The sequence below is a fragment of the Pleurodeles waltl genome, chromosome 2_2 (assembly GCF_031143425.1).
Source record: "Pleurodeles waltl isolate 20211129_DDA chromosome 2_2, aPleWal1.hap1.20221129, whole genome shotgun sequence".
Taxonomy (NCBI): domain Eukaryota; kingdom Metazoa; phylum Chordata; class Amphibia; order Caudata; family Salamandridae; genus Pleurodeles; species Pleurodeles waltl.
In genome coordinates this window covers 221,412,395-221,431,790 of record NC_090439.1, presented here as the reverse complement: position 1 = coordinate 221,431,790, position 19,396 = coordinate 221,412,395, and the positions used below count along the sequence as shown (strand labels likewise).

Below are 19,396 nucleotides of genomic sequence, written 5' to 3'. Positions count from 1 at the left end.
TATTCATGCCATTATCGACAACAGCTAAGTCTTTCCCATATTTTCTTTATTTATCTGCCTCAAACACAGCTTCCATTTGAGAGAGTCTCCATATATCATTATCTATAGCATACAGAAATCTGTCTAAATAGTTTTTGGGCTCCCCACAGGTGGAGTTGAACAGTGTTCATACTGTGTGTAATTAAATACTGATCTGTGGCTAGTTGCTTGGTGCAGATAAGAATGTCCCCAATGATTATAACAGAACATTTCCCCATAAATCGATGTGCTCATATATGCATCATCACTTTCAGATACACTGTAATCCTGCAGCTCATCAAGCATAGAATAAACTGTTAGAACATCCCAGTCATCAGAAGCAACACCACGTGTAATTACATCATCATTGAAATTTTGAAAAGATAAAGACTTTGGAGAACCTCAGTAGGCTCTTATATATTAAAGGGAACTTTATCCCAAACAATCCCATGTGGAATTGGTACTGCTGAAATGTTAACAGGGGCAAGTCTCTTCGGACTTTATGTGAGGAAAGATAGGGAGTTAGAACTTTATCCACGGGCTCGACAGAAGAATGTTCAAAAAGATAATGACCATTCATCAGGAGAAAGAAAACAGTCACAAAACCAATCCGTAACAGAAAGACAAGCAATGTCAGAGATATCCACAGGTAATTCCATGGATATAGTTATTTGCAAGCCATATGTATAGCGTACATGTCTTTGAAACAGTTTCAGTTGCAGATGCAAATAAAGTTGAAGAAAAGTCATCAATGTCAATGAAGTTACCAGAATCAGTCTCTGCAAACACAGGAGCCGGTGCTTTACTGGTGGATGGATCCACTTCGTGTTGAGGTTCATAGTAGATGGTGTCATCAGTTTGCATTACATTGGAGTGGAAAACAACCACATCTTGGACAGTTGTCAGTGAAGTGGTAACAGGAATCAGCAGGGCCCCATTCTCCTCCCTCCCCAAGCTTGAGGAGGCATTTGTAGCATTGTTGTAGCATTGTTGTACATGCTGGTGTATTCAGAAGTGTTATTGTTTCTTCTTTGAAGAGGTATGTCTTGTTGGGTAGTGAGAGGGAACTGGAAACTAACCAAGGGACCTCTAGGTCTACTGTGCAGGATCGCTACCTGATGCAATTTGATGATGTCAATGAAGACAAATCTGTTCCCTTTAGAACCTGGCAGCGGTGGTAGAATGACAGTTCTGGTGCCTTGTAATCCCAGGACTGGAACCGGTGCTCTGTAGGATGGGCCATATTCCTTTTTCAAAGCTGTTTTCTCATGCACCAGATCCCCAACTTTATTAATCTAGCCCGTAGAAGTTGTTGGCAAATCCCTTATTCCTAAAGTGACTGGCTGATGAATTATCATCATGAAATTGCTGAAGCTCCTGTAAGACAGTAAGAAGGTCATTTATGTAAAAAAGTGTGTCTGCTGCCACTATATTAGGGCCATCTAGATCTTGGATATTCATAGGTATCCCAAAAAGGACCTTGTAAGGAGTGCTTCCTCCCAAGGACCGTCTTGGCAGATTGTTCAGTGCTCTTTGGACCCCATATAGGTGATGAAGCCAACTGTGGCCTGAACCTAATACTCTAGCTGTTAAGGACTTCTTTAGATCTCAATTCCTCCTCTCCATGACCAAATTACCCTTTGGATGGTAGGGTGAGGCGTAATGGAGTTCAGCATCCATCATCCTCATGGTGTCCCTGAATAACTTGAAGGCATAAGCAAGTCTTTTATAATATTTCACACATTAGCTGACCACTGTGGCCATACCCACAGGAATCTAGAACAGGAATCCACAGTGACTAAGATGTATTTGTATGAACCATCAGGTTGTAAGGGACCACAGTGGTCCAAGTACACTCAATGTAGTGGCCTGTCGGACACTAAAAGCGGTGGGCGTTTAATGATTCAGCCTTTAATTTGCTGGCAAATGTCAGAACAAAGGATATATTGCTTGATCTGTTTTTATAGAGCTGGCCACCAGAAGCGTTACTGTAATTGTGGCCACAACACCAGCATGAGCAGATGTGACACCCTCAGGTTCTGCTTTGATAAGATCTAATCTCTGATCTTGGTTGGGGGTCACTCGATCTCCAACCCCAGGAATTGTTGCAAAGGCAACATTCTGTGCACTGATATGGTATGAATATTTAGTAGGGTATGCTGTTGGCAGAGGCTTGCCTTCAGCTGAAGCTTTCACGGCAGCCAGAATTTTGTTATCTAATCTTGTGTGAGAATGAGTCACTGCAGCAACAGAAACCATAGCTACTGTGGATTTGGCCGCTTCATCAGCCAAGGTATTTCCAATAATGCCTACTCCTACACATTGGTGGACCAATGTATATACTACATGAGAATCTGGTAGCTCACCCTTAAAATCAGCCACCCTTCCCTACAGAGTTCTGTGTTTTATGGTATTCCCTTTTGAGTCTCTGAACCCGTCCCACAGCCATTCATTAAGATAAACATTGTAGGACTGGACGCAGTAGTAAGAATCACACACAATCAATGTGAGTTGTTCTGGATCCGTATGTTCCAGTGCCAAGATGAGAGCTTTAATATCAGCCAATTGTGCTGTGCAGTCCCCCACTGTCTGCGGGTAGGTATTCTGAGAAAGTAATACACCATCCTTCATCATTCAGCTCACAGCTGTGCAAGCGGCTGAGTATTGATGTTGTGTAACTACAGCTGATTGTGCTGAACCATCAGTGTAAATGAGTGTGGTATCTGTTAAATAGCAAGATGTTAAGAGGTGCAGGGTACTCCTGTTCGTATTTGGGAAATTCTTGTGTGTGAATTTTTCGGTCAAAGATGTCATTAACATTGGTGGCAGTCAGGGAGGTTGCTCATTGAATCCAGAGTGGATGTAATGCTTTAGCATTGAGAATGCTTGCTTTGGTGATGGCCTCTAAAGCCGGCACCGGGAAACAAAAATAATGTATTTCCCTTGGGCGAGTGCCCTCTCCTTTATGACCACCACATGTAAAGCAGTATCATTTTTTTCCTTGGAGGCAAAGTATTCTTTTGCATTGGAATATAAAAGTGATTTATATGCTATGGGCACCGTGTCGGAGCTGCCGGAGGGAGCAAGGAGCCTGCCCCAGCTGCTGCCAGGAAGACTAAGGAGCTTGCCCCAGCTGCTGCCAGGAAGACTAAGGAGTCTGCCCCAGCTGCTGGTAAGAAGTTAAAAGAGCCTTTACAATTACAGTATGCTTGATAGCGAGAGGTAGGCAAAAGAGTTACTGTTGCTCCGGGCAGTGCGTGGATTCGGGGCTGAGCTCAGTGGGAAGGGGAGATTTTGTTCAAATTCAGTTGGTATTTTTGGAGAGGTGTGGACCGGTGGAGAGATGGAAAGTGACGCGGGTTTGATTTCCTGCCTTTTGTCGCCCTTTCAGGTTCTCTGTAAGTGCTGCACTTTATTTGAAAGGCGAAAGCCCGCCATTTAAATGCAGCCCAGGAATGTACTGCTGGTCCATTAGGCGCAAAAGCAATGTTGGTACTTAAGTGGCGAGGGGTGGTTGTATTTTTTAGAAAACTGTGGTTTTGTAATGTCTAGTTCAGGCGTCTCCACATTTTCTGTAGTAAAAGCTACTTTTCTTCAATGAAAATGTTTGTGAGCTACTATTAGTTTTGTAACAGCAACCACATCAGACAGTATTACCTTAGCGGACAAGATTACCAGCAGTGATCACCTAGATGCATCAGGAGGGTTACGACTGGAGCAGTCCTGTTAAAAAAATACTTTGTCAATTTGAAATTCCTTTGCATGGCTAATACATAACAGACATAGCTGCAGTGCCAGAGCATCAAGGTAAAACTATTTGTATTAAGTCTCCCGAAATCCACATGCTACCACTCAAATATCAGCTTTAAGTATATTTTGGAAACCCAGTCGTTTTTCTCCAAATATCAGCTTATGAGTTCTGAATTACATTTTCACCTCAAATACACACTTTTTAATTTTGGTTTCCCTCTATTCAATTAAGTAAAAGCTTCAAATGTAGTAAGATGGGCTGCACACAGGAGAGCTACTTCCAGGTAGCTCAAGGGCTACCAGTAGCTCATGAGCTAACAGTTGGAGAAGCCTGGTCTAATTATTCTTACTATAATTCGAAGGAGTGCTGTGGGAGGAGTAGTGAACACACCTCGGGCAACTCACATCAGTAAAATATTTGGGTGGAAATCATGAAAACACACATTGCCAGTCCCATTGTCAATTGGAAAATGCAATGAAAGGTCCTAGTGGAAATGTGATATTTTTCTCTGCTTGTTCTTACCGTTGTTGCTCTGTAATTCCCCTTACATCATTTGAAAGAGGTGAATGCAGGAGTCCGCCTCTGTTGTGTTTTTTAGCAATTGTGAATTTTCATACAGTGCGCATGGGACCCCAAAACTCACTGGCTTTCATGAATGTGGGGCTTTGTTTAGGAGCCTGCACACGGACCGTTTAATGGGGTACTGCCATTAAGGGGTGGAAGCAGGGCCGGCTTTAGAGAGGTGCGACCGCACTCGGTGCTAACCTCAGGGAGGGGCGCTGTCTTTAGCAACAACTTAGAAGATTGCGATTCAAAAGCACCTCCTGAAAAGCCTCCTGAAAGGTTTCTTGTGCTTCTAGCCTTCAAGAATCAATTAAAATATCAAGACACCTCTTGTGATGAATGTTTCTGCTAGGGAAAGAGATGGTAGCTTTGTCTAGTGGCAGCTTTGACTCGCCATAAAGTAGCAGAGAGGTTAATGTGCAGAGGGTTAATATGCCTGCTGCAAAGAACAGAACATATTTTATGTGGATAGCTGAGTGGATTAGTAAAGGCAGCCTTTACAGGTGCTTTAAAACAAATGAATGTATGTGGAAGGGGAGCTATGGAGAGATGAGGGGCACATTTGCAGAGTGGTAGTGAGGGAATCTGAGGAGATGGTCATGGGGGGAGGGGGAGGGGCAACACAAAAGACCATCGCACAGGGCACCACCAGCGCTAAAGCCAGCCCTGGGTGGAAATTAAGCCAATAGATTGAGGGAGGACAGAGCTAGAACTGACAAGAGATGGCCTGGCTCTTAGAAACCATGCAGGTGCGAAGTCGTGAAACTAGTGTGTCTGTAAATCATGCAGCAAATATCATAGAATATGCAAACATGTCCTTAAAACCTTTAACATGGGAAAGCGTTTCACATTTGAAATGTAATTTTATATCACTGCATTGATAAGTTTTTATTACGAGTGACATATCGAGAAACATTACTGCCTCTTATCTTTTAACAGTCCTCTTAGAGAAATATGAGGCAAGTCCGTTGTCATGTATACCCTATACGTGGCCTAGATTCTTATTCTGCATAGAGTAATATTATACTTAATTAAATCAAAAATTCATTTTTTTACAGCGAAGTCGGGTATTTGAAGGTGTCCTCTCTTATGTGTGATAATAAACAAAAATAAGACTCAAAAAGAAGAAATAAGTATTTGCCTGGGATCAAACAATTTGGTCAAGCCGGGAAGCAAGGATTGATCCCAGTTTCCTGATTTCACACTGAGCAACTCAGCCACAATAAAGGTATCTCTTTTCCCATCAAAATTAGGGCCAGATTTAATAGAAAATGATGGTGTGTGGTGCTGCACCAAATTTGGCACCGTTGCGCACTGCCATTTTCAAACCATAGGAATGTGCCGTATTTAATAGAATAAGGCACACCCCTGTGTTTCCCGTCTGCACCCGCGCAAAATTTGCTGCCATGCGCCAACGCAGCAACCTTTGCACCATAGTGCAAGGATGACTGCGTTGAGGGGGACATTGTTGTTGTGCAGAAAGGGATGCCTTCCTGCACAACTACAATCTTGAATGGCGATTTGCTCTTTTTATGTGTGCTGCAAAAAGCAGCACACACAGAAAAGGCAAAAAATTAGGAGAAATGAAAGCATTTCTCCTCATTGTGCCATGCTAACCCCACCCCTGGGGTGGTGTTAGATTTTGGCACTGACTCAGATTTACAAAACTCATAAATCCGAGGCATTGTCAAAATGCAATGGATGTTGCTGTGGCACACCCACAGCACCACCCATTGCACACCCATTCCAAGCAAAGTGCTGCGTGTGAAGCGGTCATATTTAAAAGGTGGTGTTAAGCCACAAAAAGTTGATTAACACCACCTTGTAAATACGGCGCAGGGCATTGTGCCACCGGAGTGTAACGAAAAGTGGAGTTCGGGTGGCGCTAGGGGCTCCTAAATATGCCACCTAATGTCTTACCTTTAACTGTTGCCACGTGTAACTAGAGCCCATATGACAGTCAGAAACCACTTGTTTTGCTGTTTTATATAGCGCAAATAAACATTTCCCAAGATTACTAGAAATGATGTTAGTATTTACTGCACTGAGTCATTTTCCTGATGTCAGAAAAGAAGGCAGACTGACAGAAGGGAGCACACTGCAAAGACTAATGTGTGTGACAGTACGACAGAACAGACAATAGGAGGAGATTTTGACAGAGTAAGATAGGTCTGTATAGTTTGAGTATATGGATCTTGGATGAGGGTGAGATTGGAGGGTATTGTATTGAAGGACTGCTGGGACAATGTGGCAGTTTGATAGAAGTGGACAGCAAACGAGTGAAACTGGATAGATGTGGAAGAACTGTTAATAAAATATAGCTGGGACTGGTTACAGTGGAAGTAAATTATAGATATAAAAAATAAATAAGTTGGCATTGCTTGGTGGGAGAAGATGTCATTAAATAGGAGAAGACTGTTAATTCATGGGTTAAGCACAAGAGGCAGTAGGGGATGGGCCACAGGTGGGAGCAGGTAATAGATGCGAACAGTGTGTCATAGCTGATGGTTGACGGGTGTGAAAGAAGACATGACAGATGGGAAATGCAGTGTAGAGGTGACAGGAAAGAACTTGGGGTGCATGGCAGGCATGGTTGAGTATAGGAATAGGTGGGAAGAGTGGATGTTCAATGACATATGATCGGGTACATGAAGGGATTGTTTACAGGAGGGGCTGAATGCATTTAAAATGGAAATGATCTTGCCGCCAAGACAGGATCAAAGAATGGTGATGGGGAGTGGTGTCCTGACTGAAAGGAAACAGTATTGGGTGTAAGGAAAGGGACCTACTGAGGTTGAGTTGGAGTGAGTGATGTGGACTGTGTAGTATTTGTGGCAGCAAAGAGAGGTAATTGATGATAGGATGGCTAAAAAGTAGTGGAAAACGAGCAGGGAGATGGTTGACAGAGGGATGAAAAGGTTGTGTGATAGGAAGGCATATGTAATCAGCGAAGTCATGACAACTTTTGGAGGGTTCTTATGCTCATTCGTAGAAATAGTGCAGTTTCTTTCTGTGATCAAAATTTTGTCCACCTCCCATGCTTTTCAATATAAAGTTGAAGCAACATTTCAAAACAAGAGATTGTGCAGCAGATGATGGATTATGTGGCAAATTTATATTTATGCGAAAATCTCTGCAGATGCACAATTGCATAATTCCAGTGGCCCTGGGTATAGAGTGGAGTGGAGTGGAATGTGGTACAGTGGAGTGGTGTACAGTGGACTAGCATACAGTGGAGTGGTGTAAAGTGGAGTGGCAACGAGTGGAGTACTGTGCAGTGGAGTGGCTTATACTGGAGTGATGAAACGTGGAATATCGTTGAGTGGTGTAGCATAGAGTGGCATACAATAGAACAGCTTAGAGTGTAGTGGCATATAGTGTAGTGTGGCAATGTGTAATACTATACAGTGGAGTAGCATATAGTGGAGTGGCATACACCAGACTGAGGTACAATGTAATGGCATACAGTACAATATTTTAGAGTGGAGTGACATAGACTGGAATATTGTATAGTGGAGCATTGTAGAGTGTAGTGCTATAGAATAGAATAGCTTATAGTGGAGTGCCGTAGAGAGGAATAGCACAGAGTGGAGCAGCATGACACTGGAGTGAGGAAGAGTAGAGTGGTGTAGAGTGGAGTGGCATAGAGTGGAACAGTAGAGTAGTGTACAGTAGAGTGGCATAGAGTAAAGTGAGGTATGGTGTAGTGCCATACAGTAGAATAGTATAGACTGGAGTGGCGTAGAGTGGAGTTGCATAGATTGTTGTGTTGCACAGTGGAATTCCATAAAGTAGAATGTTGTGGAGTGGGGTATACTGTAGTGGCGTACAGTGTAATGGCATACTGTGGAGTGACATATAGTGGAGTGTTCTAAAGGGAGGGTCATAGAGTGGAATATCTTAGAGTGGTGTGGCGTAGAGTTGAGTGGCATATAGTGGAGTTGTGTACAGTCAAGTCGTGTAGAGTGGAATAACGTTGAGTGTTACTGGTTTGTAGTGACTTGGAGTGGCATATTGTGGGACAGCGCACACTTATGTGGGGTAGAATGTAGTGTCATACAGTGAAACAGAGTAGAGTGTAGAGGCGTAGAGTAGATTGGTATAGAGTGGAGTGGCATAGAGTTAAGTGGCATAGAATGGAGTGATGTATAGTGCCATAGCACAAAGTGAAGTGATGTATAGTATAGGAGCGTACAATGAAGTGATGTACAGTGGAATAGCTTATATTATAGTGGCGTATACTGGAGTTGTATACAGTGAAATCCTATAGAGTGTATTGGCATATGGTATAGTAGGCTACAGAAAAGTGGCAAGGACTGAAGTGTCGTACAGTTGAGCATCAAACAGTGGAATAGTGTCAAGTGGAGTGTTGTACAGTGCAATGGCGTAAACTGGAGTGTGTTGAGTGGATTGGCCTAGAGTGAAATAGCCTAGAGAATGGTCACGCACAGTGGAGTGGCACAGAGTGAAGTGGTGTATAGGTGAGGGTGTTCAAGTGGACTGGCATAGAGTGTAGTGGCATACCCTAAACTAGCATAGAGTGAAGTGGCACAGAATGGAGTGCAATACAGAGGAATAGCGTATGCTGAAGTGGGGTAGAGTGGAAGGGCACAGAGTGGAGATGCGTCGAGTGTAGTGGTGTACAGTGGAATAGTGTAGACTCGAGTGGCGCACAGTGGGGTAGCTTACAGTGGAATGATGTAGAGAGCAATACTGTTGAGTGTTACTAACGTACAGTATAGTGATGTAGAGTGTGGTAGCAGATACTAAAATAGCATACACTAGAGTGGAGTGGAATGGAGTGTCGTACAGTGGAGTAGCGTAGAGTGGATTGGCATTGAGTCAAGGTGTACTGGCATAGAATGAAGTGATGGCAAAGCAAAATACAAACGCTGTGGGATAGCGTAACTGGATGGACGGAATGCGGAACCAATCAAACATTCACCCCCAGTCACAGATCTGGGTTTAATCCATCCATTATTTTGCTCACCATGCCACCCCAGTTTGAACCCAGCCATATGCAAATCAGTCTTGACCCTGTTCCACATGGGAACAGTCCAGCCCGAACTGCCAGGCCAGGTTCTCCCTGGACCGGAAACAAGCATCCTGGGACCGGTTTCGGGGTTTCACCCCTCCTCATCCAGGCTAGCTTGAATCCAGTGGCACAGTGAGCCCGGGACCCACGTCTGGGCATACCCGGCGCACTTAGGGCGGCAAAAGCAAAGCAAAATACAAACACTGTGGGATAGTGTAACTGGATGGACGGAATGCGGAACCAATCAAACATTCACACCCAGTCACAGATCTGGGTTTAATCCATCCATTATTTTGCTCACCATGCCACCCCAGTTTGAACCCAGCCATATGCAAATCAGTCTTGACCCTGTTCCACATGGGAACAGTCCAGCCCGAACTGCCAGGCCAGGTTCTCCCTGGACCGGAAACAAGCATCCTGGGACCGGTTTCGGGGTTTCACCCCTCCTCAGCCAGGCTAGCTTGAATCCAGTGGCACAGTGAGCCCGGGACCCACGTCTGGGCATACCTGGTGCACTTAGGGCGGCAAAAGCAAAGCAAAATACAAACGCTGTGGGATAGCGTAACTGGATGGATGGAATGCAGAACCAATCAAACATTCACCCCCAGTCACAGATCTGGGTTTAATCCATCCATTATTTTGCTCACCATGCCGTCCCAGTTTGAACCCAGCCATATGCAAATCAGTCTTCACCCTGTTCCACATGGGAACAGTCCAGCCCGAACTGCCAGGCCAGGTTCTCCCTGGACCGGAAACAAGCATCCTGGGACCGGTTTCGGGGTTTCACCCCTCCTCAGCCAGGCTAGCTTGAATCCAGTGGCACAGTGAGCCCGGGACCCACGTCTGGGCATACCCGGCGCACTTAGGGCGGCAAAAGCAAAGCAAAATACAAACGCTGTGGGATAGCGTAACTGGATGGACGGAATGCGGAACCAATCAAACATTCACCCCCAGTCACAGATCTGGGTTTAATCCATCCATTATTTTGCTCACCATGCCACCCCAGTTTGAACCCAGCCATATGCAAATCAGTCTTGACCCTGTTCCACATGGGAACAGTCCAGCCCGAACTGCCAGGCCAGGTTCTCCCTGGACCGGAAACAAGCATCCTGGGACCGGTTTCGGGGTTTCACCCCTCCTCAGCCAGGCTAGCTTGAATCCAGTGGCACAGTGAGCCAGGGACCCACGTCTGGGCATACCCGGCGCACTTAGGGCGGCAAAAGCAAAGCAAAATACAAACGCTGTGGGATAGCGTAACTGGATGGACGGAATGCAGAACCAATCAAACATTCACCCCCAGTCACAGATCTGGGTTTAATCCATCCATTATTTTGCTCACCATGGCACCCCAGTTTGAACCCAGCCATATGCAAATCAGTCTTGACCCTGTTCCACATGGGAACAGTCCAGCCCGAACTGCCAGGCCAGGTTCTCCCTGGACCGGAAACAAGCATCCTGGGACCGGTTTCGGGGTTTCACCCCTCCTCAGCCAGGCTAGCTTGAATCCAGTGGCACAGTGAGCCCGGGACCCACGTCTGGGTATACCCGGCGCACTTAGGGCGGCAAAAGCAAAGCAAAATACAAACGCTGTGGGATAGCGTAACTGGATGGACGGAATGCGGAACCAATCAAACATTCACCCCCAGTCACAGATCTGGGTTTAATCCATCCATTATTTTGCTCACCATGCCACCCCAGTTTGAACCCAGCCATATGCAAATCAGTCTTGACCCTGTCCACATGGGAACAGTCCAGCCCGAACTGCCAGGCCAGGTTCTCCCTGGACCGGAAACAAGCATCCTGGGACCGGTTTCGGGGTTTCACCCCTCCTCAGCCAGGCTAGCTTGAATCCAGTGGCACAGTGAGCCCGGGACCCACGTCTGGGCATACCCGGCGCACTTAGGGTGGCAAAAGCAAAGCAAAATACAAACGCTGTGGGATAGCGTAACTGGATGGATGGAATGCGGAACCAATCAAACATTCACCCCCAGTCACAGATCTGGGTTTAATCCATCCATTATTTTGCTCACCATGCCACCCCAGTTTGAACCCAGCCATATGCAAATCAGTCTTGACCCTGTTCCACATGGGAACAGTCCAGCCCGAACTGCCAGGCCAGGTTCTCCCTGGACAGGAAACAAGCATCCTGGGACCGGTTTCGGGGTTTCACCCCTCCTCAGCCAGGCTAGCTTGAATCCAGTGGCACAGTGAGCCCGGGACCCACGTCTGGGCATACCCGGCGCACTTAGGGCGGCAAAAGCAAAGCAAAATACAAACGCTGTGGGATAGCGTAACTGGATGGACGGAATGCGGAACCAATCAAACATTCACCCCCAGTCACAGATCTGGGTTTAATCCATCCATTATTTTGCTCACCATGCCACCCCAGTTTGAACCCAGCCATATGCAAATCAGTCTTGACCCTGTTCCACATGGGAACAGTCCAGCCCGAACTGCCAGGCCAGGTTCTCCCTGGACCGGAAACAAGCATCCTGGGACCGGTTTTGGGGTTTCACCCCTCCTCAGCCAGGCTAGCTTGAATCCAGTGGCACAGTGAGCCCGGGTCCCACGTCTGGGCATACCCGGCGCACTTAGGGCGGCAAAAGCAAAGCAAAATACAAACGCTGTGGGATAGCGTAACTGGATGGACGGAATGCGGAACCAATCAAACATTCACCCCCAGTCACAGATCTGGGTTTAATCCATCCATTATTTTGCTCACCCTGCCACCCCAGTTTGAACCCAGCCATATGCAAATCAGTCTTGACCCTGTTCCACATGGGAACAGTCCAGCCCGAACTGCCAGGCCAGGTTCTCCCTGGACCGGAATGAAGTGATGTACATTGTAATAGTGTATAGTGGATTTTTTTAGAATGGAGTGGTGTACTGAATAGTAACGTAGACTGGAGTGGCATGGAATGGAATGATTTACAGTGACATGGAATAGAGTAGTGTTCTGCTTTCCTTCTTATCTCGTATCAGAGCTTACAGAACATATCAAGAATGCACTTCTGAGTTCAAAGAAGACCTTTATTGTTGTTAATTCTTCCCCACCCACAAGTTCGTGAGAGACAAATTAATAGATTTCAAGCACACGTTCAATGAAAACAAAATATATCACAGTACTTCTCAGTTGCAATGTACACAGCAGGTTTTATATATAAGATATTGATAAGATATTGAATGCAAAGCAAAACAAATACTTCACCATGTGAGAAACTATTTACAGCTTCATCTTTCTGGGGTCTGCAAGTTGATGACTCCGGTCAACTGCGAGAAAGAGATTATCTACCCACACGGGAGACTGGCAACTGGCACCAAGTTCCAGCCCGAAGTCAAGCAGATTCAAATCTAATTTCTCTGAAGCCCAGAGCCATCCTTACAAAAGCGTGCCCCCTCCTCTCAGACTCGGGAAAACTACACAAGCCTTTGGAGACTGGCCAGATCTCCTAGACTTCTCCTCTTCCCAAGCCTGAGCAGAAAGGAAAACACCAAATGTTCTCTCTCTTATCAGGTCTAGTCTGGTGTGAAGAAAACATCTTGGTTCATCTTGTGCAAAAACAGCTTGGAAAACTACAGCTTGGATTCTCAACTGCAATGTCTAACTCCACGTTAAAGGCAATAGGCAGCTAACCTAAATATCAAATGTAATGTCTAATGTCATGTCAAAGCCAATAGGCAGCTGAACTGAACAAAACATGTAATGGCTAATGCAATGTCAAAGCCAATAGGCGGCTAGGCTGAACAAAACATACAATGTGCTACTGGTGAACATTGAGCAACTAATATGCGCAGTGGTGAAACACAAAGTCATTGGTCAAACTCCATTAATAGCATCACAAGTAGAATGGCAAAGAGTGGCATAGAATGGAGTGCTGTACATTGGAGTAGTGAACAGTGGAATAGTGTATATTAGAGTGGAGTGTTGCACAGTGAAGTTACATACAGTGCAATATTTTAGAGTGTATTGGCGTATATTGTAGCAGACAGTGGAGTGGCGTAGACCAGATTGACATACAGTTGAGCAGCTTACAATGGAATAGCATGCAGTGGAGTGGTGTACAGTGCAGTGGCGTACACTGGAGTGTGATACAGTGAGTGTGCACAGTGGAATAACTAAGATAAGAGGGACATATAGAGGTGCCTTGTAGAGTGGACTGCCATAAAGTGAAGTGAGGTGGTACATTGTAGTGGTGTACTTTGGAAAAGCATGGAGTGGGGTTAAGTAGAGTGGTGTAGAGTAGTGAGGCGTAGAGTGTAATAGTTTAGAATGGAGTGGCATATAGTGGAGTAGGGTAGCGTGGAATACCGTTGAGTATTGTAGAGTGGAGAAGGGTGGAGAGTAGTGTGGTAGACTAGTGGTGTATAGTGTAATAGCATACTGTGGAGTTGTGGATAGAGGAGTGTTGCAGAGTGGAGTGGCGTACAGTGGATTAGCATTGAATGCAATGGCCTAGAGTGGAACAGCATATAGTGGAGTAGTGTAGAGTGGAGTTCTGTAGACTGGAACAGCATTGAGTGTTACTGGCGAACATTGTAGTGATGTAGAGTGGAGTGGCATATATTGGAATAGCATTGAGTGGCATAGGGTTGAGTGTCAAATAGTGGAATACAGTAGAGTGTATTATGATATAGTGGATTGGCATAGAGAAGAGTGGCGTCGAGAGTAGTGACGCCACTTGAGTGGTATACAGTGGATATGTACAGTGGATTCTTGTAGAGTGGAGTGACATACAGTGGTGTGGAGTAAAGTCCAGTGGCATACAGAGGAATAGCGTACAGTGCAGTGGGAGGGATTTGTTCTTTACAGAAGGGGGGTTTCACACATGTGCACCTGCTATGTTTATATTTGTAAGTGCTTCCGGTTGAGGTTTAATTTCTGTGAAATGAGCATTGGTGCCAAAACAGATTCTCACCTGGTTATTTATCCAAGAAGAGTCCACAGTTTTGCACAAAATGTCAATCCAAGCATAGTACTTTCTACTTGCTAATTAGTGAGTGCTGCCTTGTTGGGTAAATGCATAGTGCATATTCTACACTATCGATGAGTAAAGACCTGCAAGGTAATGTCTCCAGTGACCTTGTGTGGTGTGATTTTGGCAATTTTATAGTTTCTCAAGCTTCGCCTAAGTGAAATTGTTGTCAACATAAATACTCCTATAGAGAAGACAGCAAGACTACAGAGTTGAATCTCCACCAAGCAAGGGTGATTTCTCTTAATTATATGAAGTAAGTGCTTCTTTGTTTAGTGGAGATGTGTTGATATTCTTCTGCATCATGAACACTGGGGATGAGGGCTTTTGGTAAGCTGTCCATCAAGCTGAGAAAAGGTGTGGAAACAGTTGTATACCACTTACAATAATGGGGCGAGACCAAACAGACGGAACTTAAAGGTAGTTTTGTGCATTTGCATACTCCTACTAATTAAAAGAATGGAGGATGAACTCTGCACTCACCAGAAGATGACAGGAAAAATCCCACTCGTCTCACAGTCGCTACAAAAGGATTGCGCTGCAATAGAGTAATGATGCATTTACCTCCATCAAGTTTTTCTGATGTTTTTTCAATGTGGAATTGCAGAGAAAACACACTTGCTTTGCCTTGTATAAGTTCAAAAAGTTTGGAGGATTTGATCTTTATAGAAGCAGAGCTTCAACTGGGCCACCTGCTATGTTTATATTTATAAGTGCTTCCCATTGAGGACCTGGCCTACCTAGGGGCAAATAATAAAAAAAAAAAGATCAGGAGACCAGGCTTGTGTTTTTTTTTAAGGTTTTGCTGTGGATTCCTGGGTCATCTGTGAATTTGTGACAATTCTTTTTATAAAAAATGGTTTTACACACACACACACACACACACACACACACATATACATATATATACATATATTACCTACTGCCTGTTACTAGTAGGCAGTAATAGTTAGGATGTAGTTTTCATAGGAAAATCATTTTTGGTTTTGTCGATAACTTTGATGCCGTTTGACAAATGTTCACAAACTTTAAAAAATTAGTACAACAGTCAGTTCAGCTGTTCTGTTCAAAGTTTCGGGGTGATTGGTCAAGTAGGGGCTGAGAAAAAGATATGGTCCTAAAATGCTTTTTCCCCATGCAATTTTCATAGGGATGCTTAGACACCACTACAACCTGAGCCACTGGATGGAGTTGCACCAAAGTTTGCAGAAAGGTAGCTCTTGGTCCAGAAAGCATCTTTTTTGTAATTTAGTGTAAATCCGTTTGGTAGTTTTTGAGATATTAAAGGAAAAACCAATTTGTATATCTGGGGACGAGGATCACCTGCGGATCCACCCGCAGCAGATTTGCTGACCCTCACGCCAAAACATGGCCCTGATTGGCTTACCGCAACCTGGGAAGAAAGCTGCAGACACCTTTTATGTATCGGGAACCGGCCCCCGTGGCTGAAATGTGAGCTGCAATTTATATGAAGCGTTCTGGGTACAGGTTCCGCAACTCTCATGTTTATGTTATATTGGTGGTAAAAGTAGGTATGATATACAAAAAATTACCAACAAACTTTTTTTATCATATGCAGGATCTGCCAAGAACCTAAACACGGACCGCGCTGAACCCCGCAGTGGATCCTGCCACATATTAAAAAGGTCCTACTGCATATTAAAAAAATATATACTCACACACCCACTCACAGACCCATACACCCACTCACAGACCCACAGAGACACTGTCACATTCACTCACAGACTCACCGAGACACCCATACACCCACTCACGGACCTAAGGAGACACACAGATAGAGAGACACACTCACTCACAGACCCATACATTCACACATCCACTCACAGACCTACGGAGACACTGTTAAACCCACTCACAGACACTCACAAATCCACCCACAGACCCATACAAACACTCACACAACCACTGAAAGACCCACAGAGATACTGTCACATCCACTCACAGACCCATGGAGACACTCATATTCCCACTTGCAGACCTTTGGAGACACACACCCACTCAGCCCCTAACAGACACTCACCCACTCACAGACCCATAGAAACGCTCACACACCCACTCACAGACCTACAGAGACACTCTCAGACCCACTCACACAGACACACTCACTCACAGACCCATACAGATACTAACCCATACAGACACTCATACAACTTTGCACAAACCCATACAGACACTCACAGACCCATGGAGACACTTTCACTTTTGGTTTGTGAATCTGCGACTGATCCGTGGATCCAAATAATATTTAAAAAAATGGAATTGAAAAAAAGAAAAAGAAAAAGGCGCTATGTAGGAAAAATGCCATTAATTTACCAACAGTATATTTCATTAGAATTTCCAATCCTACCCCAGTACCTGTGCCCAGGTCTTTGCTACCACAATGCAAAATCATAACATGTGGATGTTGACAATCCTCTAATGCTTTCAATCAAAAGCAGCAATAAATGCCACTTTAACCCTCTCTGGCCTGTCCAAGTAATATCCATATTAGGAAAATCCAGGTCCCTGTCAATACCACTCTTTCTAACACTCTACAAAACGCAAAGCTATTGCCCACAATCCACACACCATTTTTTGGAGGGAAGCTAGAGTAGTACACAGTAGAAGGATGCAGCTGAATGGGACAGATTTCAAATGAAAGGCATTTAAAATGGAGAGTAGTGTGGAGGTGTCTAGCCTTATATTTCTTTATTTATAAGGTGACACGTATAGGGTAACCATCAATTATCCTTAGAGGTCAACACAGATCTTTGGACTCAGATAGAAGTTAGATGGTTAACAGCAATGAAATCAAATCAATAAATATCACTTTTCAATATTGGAGTCAGTAACTTATACGCACCATGACCCACTTGACCATGAATCACCACACCAGTTTAGTAAAGTTCAAACATGTATTGCCCTTTAGATTAACAATACTAAGATCACGTAAACCAAACGCAAGACCAAATGATAAAAGTACATGAATAAAACAGGCTGACCAAATCTTGTAAAGAATCTTAGCCCAGACAGAATATTTAGCATTTAGCATTCAAGAACCACCATGCAGAATAACAACAATAGCAAATAAATGATAGAGACAGCATGCATTTAGTTATTGCATATATGCATTATGCAGATATGCATTTATCAATTTATATGGAACAGCCAAATTTATATTGTGACATCCTTAACTATTGCTCTCATTTGATAAGCATGTATGGGCTTCATGCAAAACGAAAAGAAGACAAAAATTAATTTGGAAAAACATCTGACTATGGCACTAATCAAAAAGTAGTGGCTGGGTTTCAAAAAGAGAGAACATAAAAATCTGCAAGGAAAATAAATGCACATTTTGGTGATACCTCGCTTAAATGGATCAGCAGGCTTGTCTTCATCAATGGATCATGTTCTGGTCAACTTCATTGGACAGTGGCATAATAGGAAACAGTTCAGTAATGTTTGGTCAAAATGCATCTGAACTGTCAGTGGCAGATAGCTAAAGTCACACATTATTACGCTAACAAAATAAAAGAGCACAACTGAACACAACAAGGATCTAAGCAGAACTGACTGCACTTACATCACATAATTCTGTTATATTAAACCCCTAGAAAGCAACTACCTAAAACTTTATTGGTCAGTCTGTGGGGTGATTTAGGTCAAATCCAATTAGCCTTTCTCCACGTTCTCAGCTGTAACTTTCTTCATTTTCTGCTTTCACCATTGGTTCATCTTTTCTCAGTGCAGTCACCAATTTCTGCAGCAGAATACATTTGTTGCAGACTGCACTGAAAAATATCAGACTGTTGTTATTGCAAGCACACTATCTCGCAGGAAAGCAAACAAATTTTGCAATATAAGAACATAACCTTCCCACTGCAAGCAAAGAACATGTCACAGGATGCTTAGAAAAACATTCACAACGTTAGCATTTTAAACATTGCTGCTGCATTTTTCTAACATGAAACCTTTTGAAAACGAATCCTAAATTAATCATTTCATAATTTTCAAACCATTAATTCTTTTAGTACATATAAATTATTGTTTTTCAGTACATTTTATTATGAATGAACAAAATACATTTCATTAGACAGTGATTTATTGTTACTGTCAAACTAGATTTATGGCTGACACCGGAGTGCTCATGTTTTCTAAAGCACACGTTTTTATAAAACAAACATTTTCAGCATTATACATTTTAAATATGTGTTATTTCATTTCGTTTTAGTAGTACACTTTTATTAATGATGTTAACATAAAGTCCCATGTATTCCTAAAAAGAAATACATGTCTGCACTCACTCGTTCCTACAAAATTAGTATCAGTTCTGGATTGAGGTCTAAAAATACATAGCTTTCCTACATGTTAAAAGTCTAGAGCAAGCTTCCCTTGTGTTTTAGTTTCACTAAATGCATAGTCATTTTTAAATGTCCTCTTCCCTAACCCTTTCTCTGTTTTCTCCTTCAATGCTTTTCTCCTGTCATCTAGAAAAATGTTTCTACTGGTGAAAGCAAGCCTGTCAAGTTGTTACAGTGAGCGTAAGCAGTACCAAATGTTAGTGTTGGCTCAAAGAAACCTCCTTCAATGTGTATATTCTTCTCTTTAGCTACTCAAATGTTGGTTAATCAAAACAAAATAAAACACTAAACCTGAATTAGAATAGAAATATTGTATGTACTCTTGGTTAGAGAACCTTGTTAGTAAAAGACTACAACTAATTCCATATGTTAATGGCAAGCTATGGTAAGTAACTCCTTGTACTGATGAAGGAATATGCATACAGACATAACATTATCTCACATTCATCGCCTCAACATATTCATACAACAATCAATACAAAACATTAGGAGAAAGATCTCCTTGTGAGTTGTCTAAGTGTAAATATTTCTCATCCCTGTTAAACGTTTCTAACTTCAAAAGTGTAGTAGTCTCTAAAGAATTGATGTAACTATTTTCAGGTGTATGATGAATGCTCATCTTCACTAACAACAACAAACATACTAACACACACACAATTCCCAAACCAATACACATACATTTGCACACCTAATT

General features: G+C 43.4%; 1 long non-coding RNA gene across 1 annotated transcript in view; it reads left to right on the top strand.

Annotated features, from left to right (window-relative positions):
• Window positions 1–3,202: 3,202 nt before the first annotated feature.
• Window positions 3,203–19,396, top strand: part of LOC138273119 (uncharacterized) — a 229,518-nt gene continuing 213,324 nt past the window's right edge. Inside the window, exon 1 of the long non-coding RNA XR_011200275.1 lies at window positions 3,203–3,240. This is a non-coding gene — a long non-coding RNA (uncharacterized lncRNA). The remainder of the gene's footprint in view (window positions 3,241–19,396) is intronic.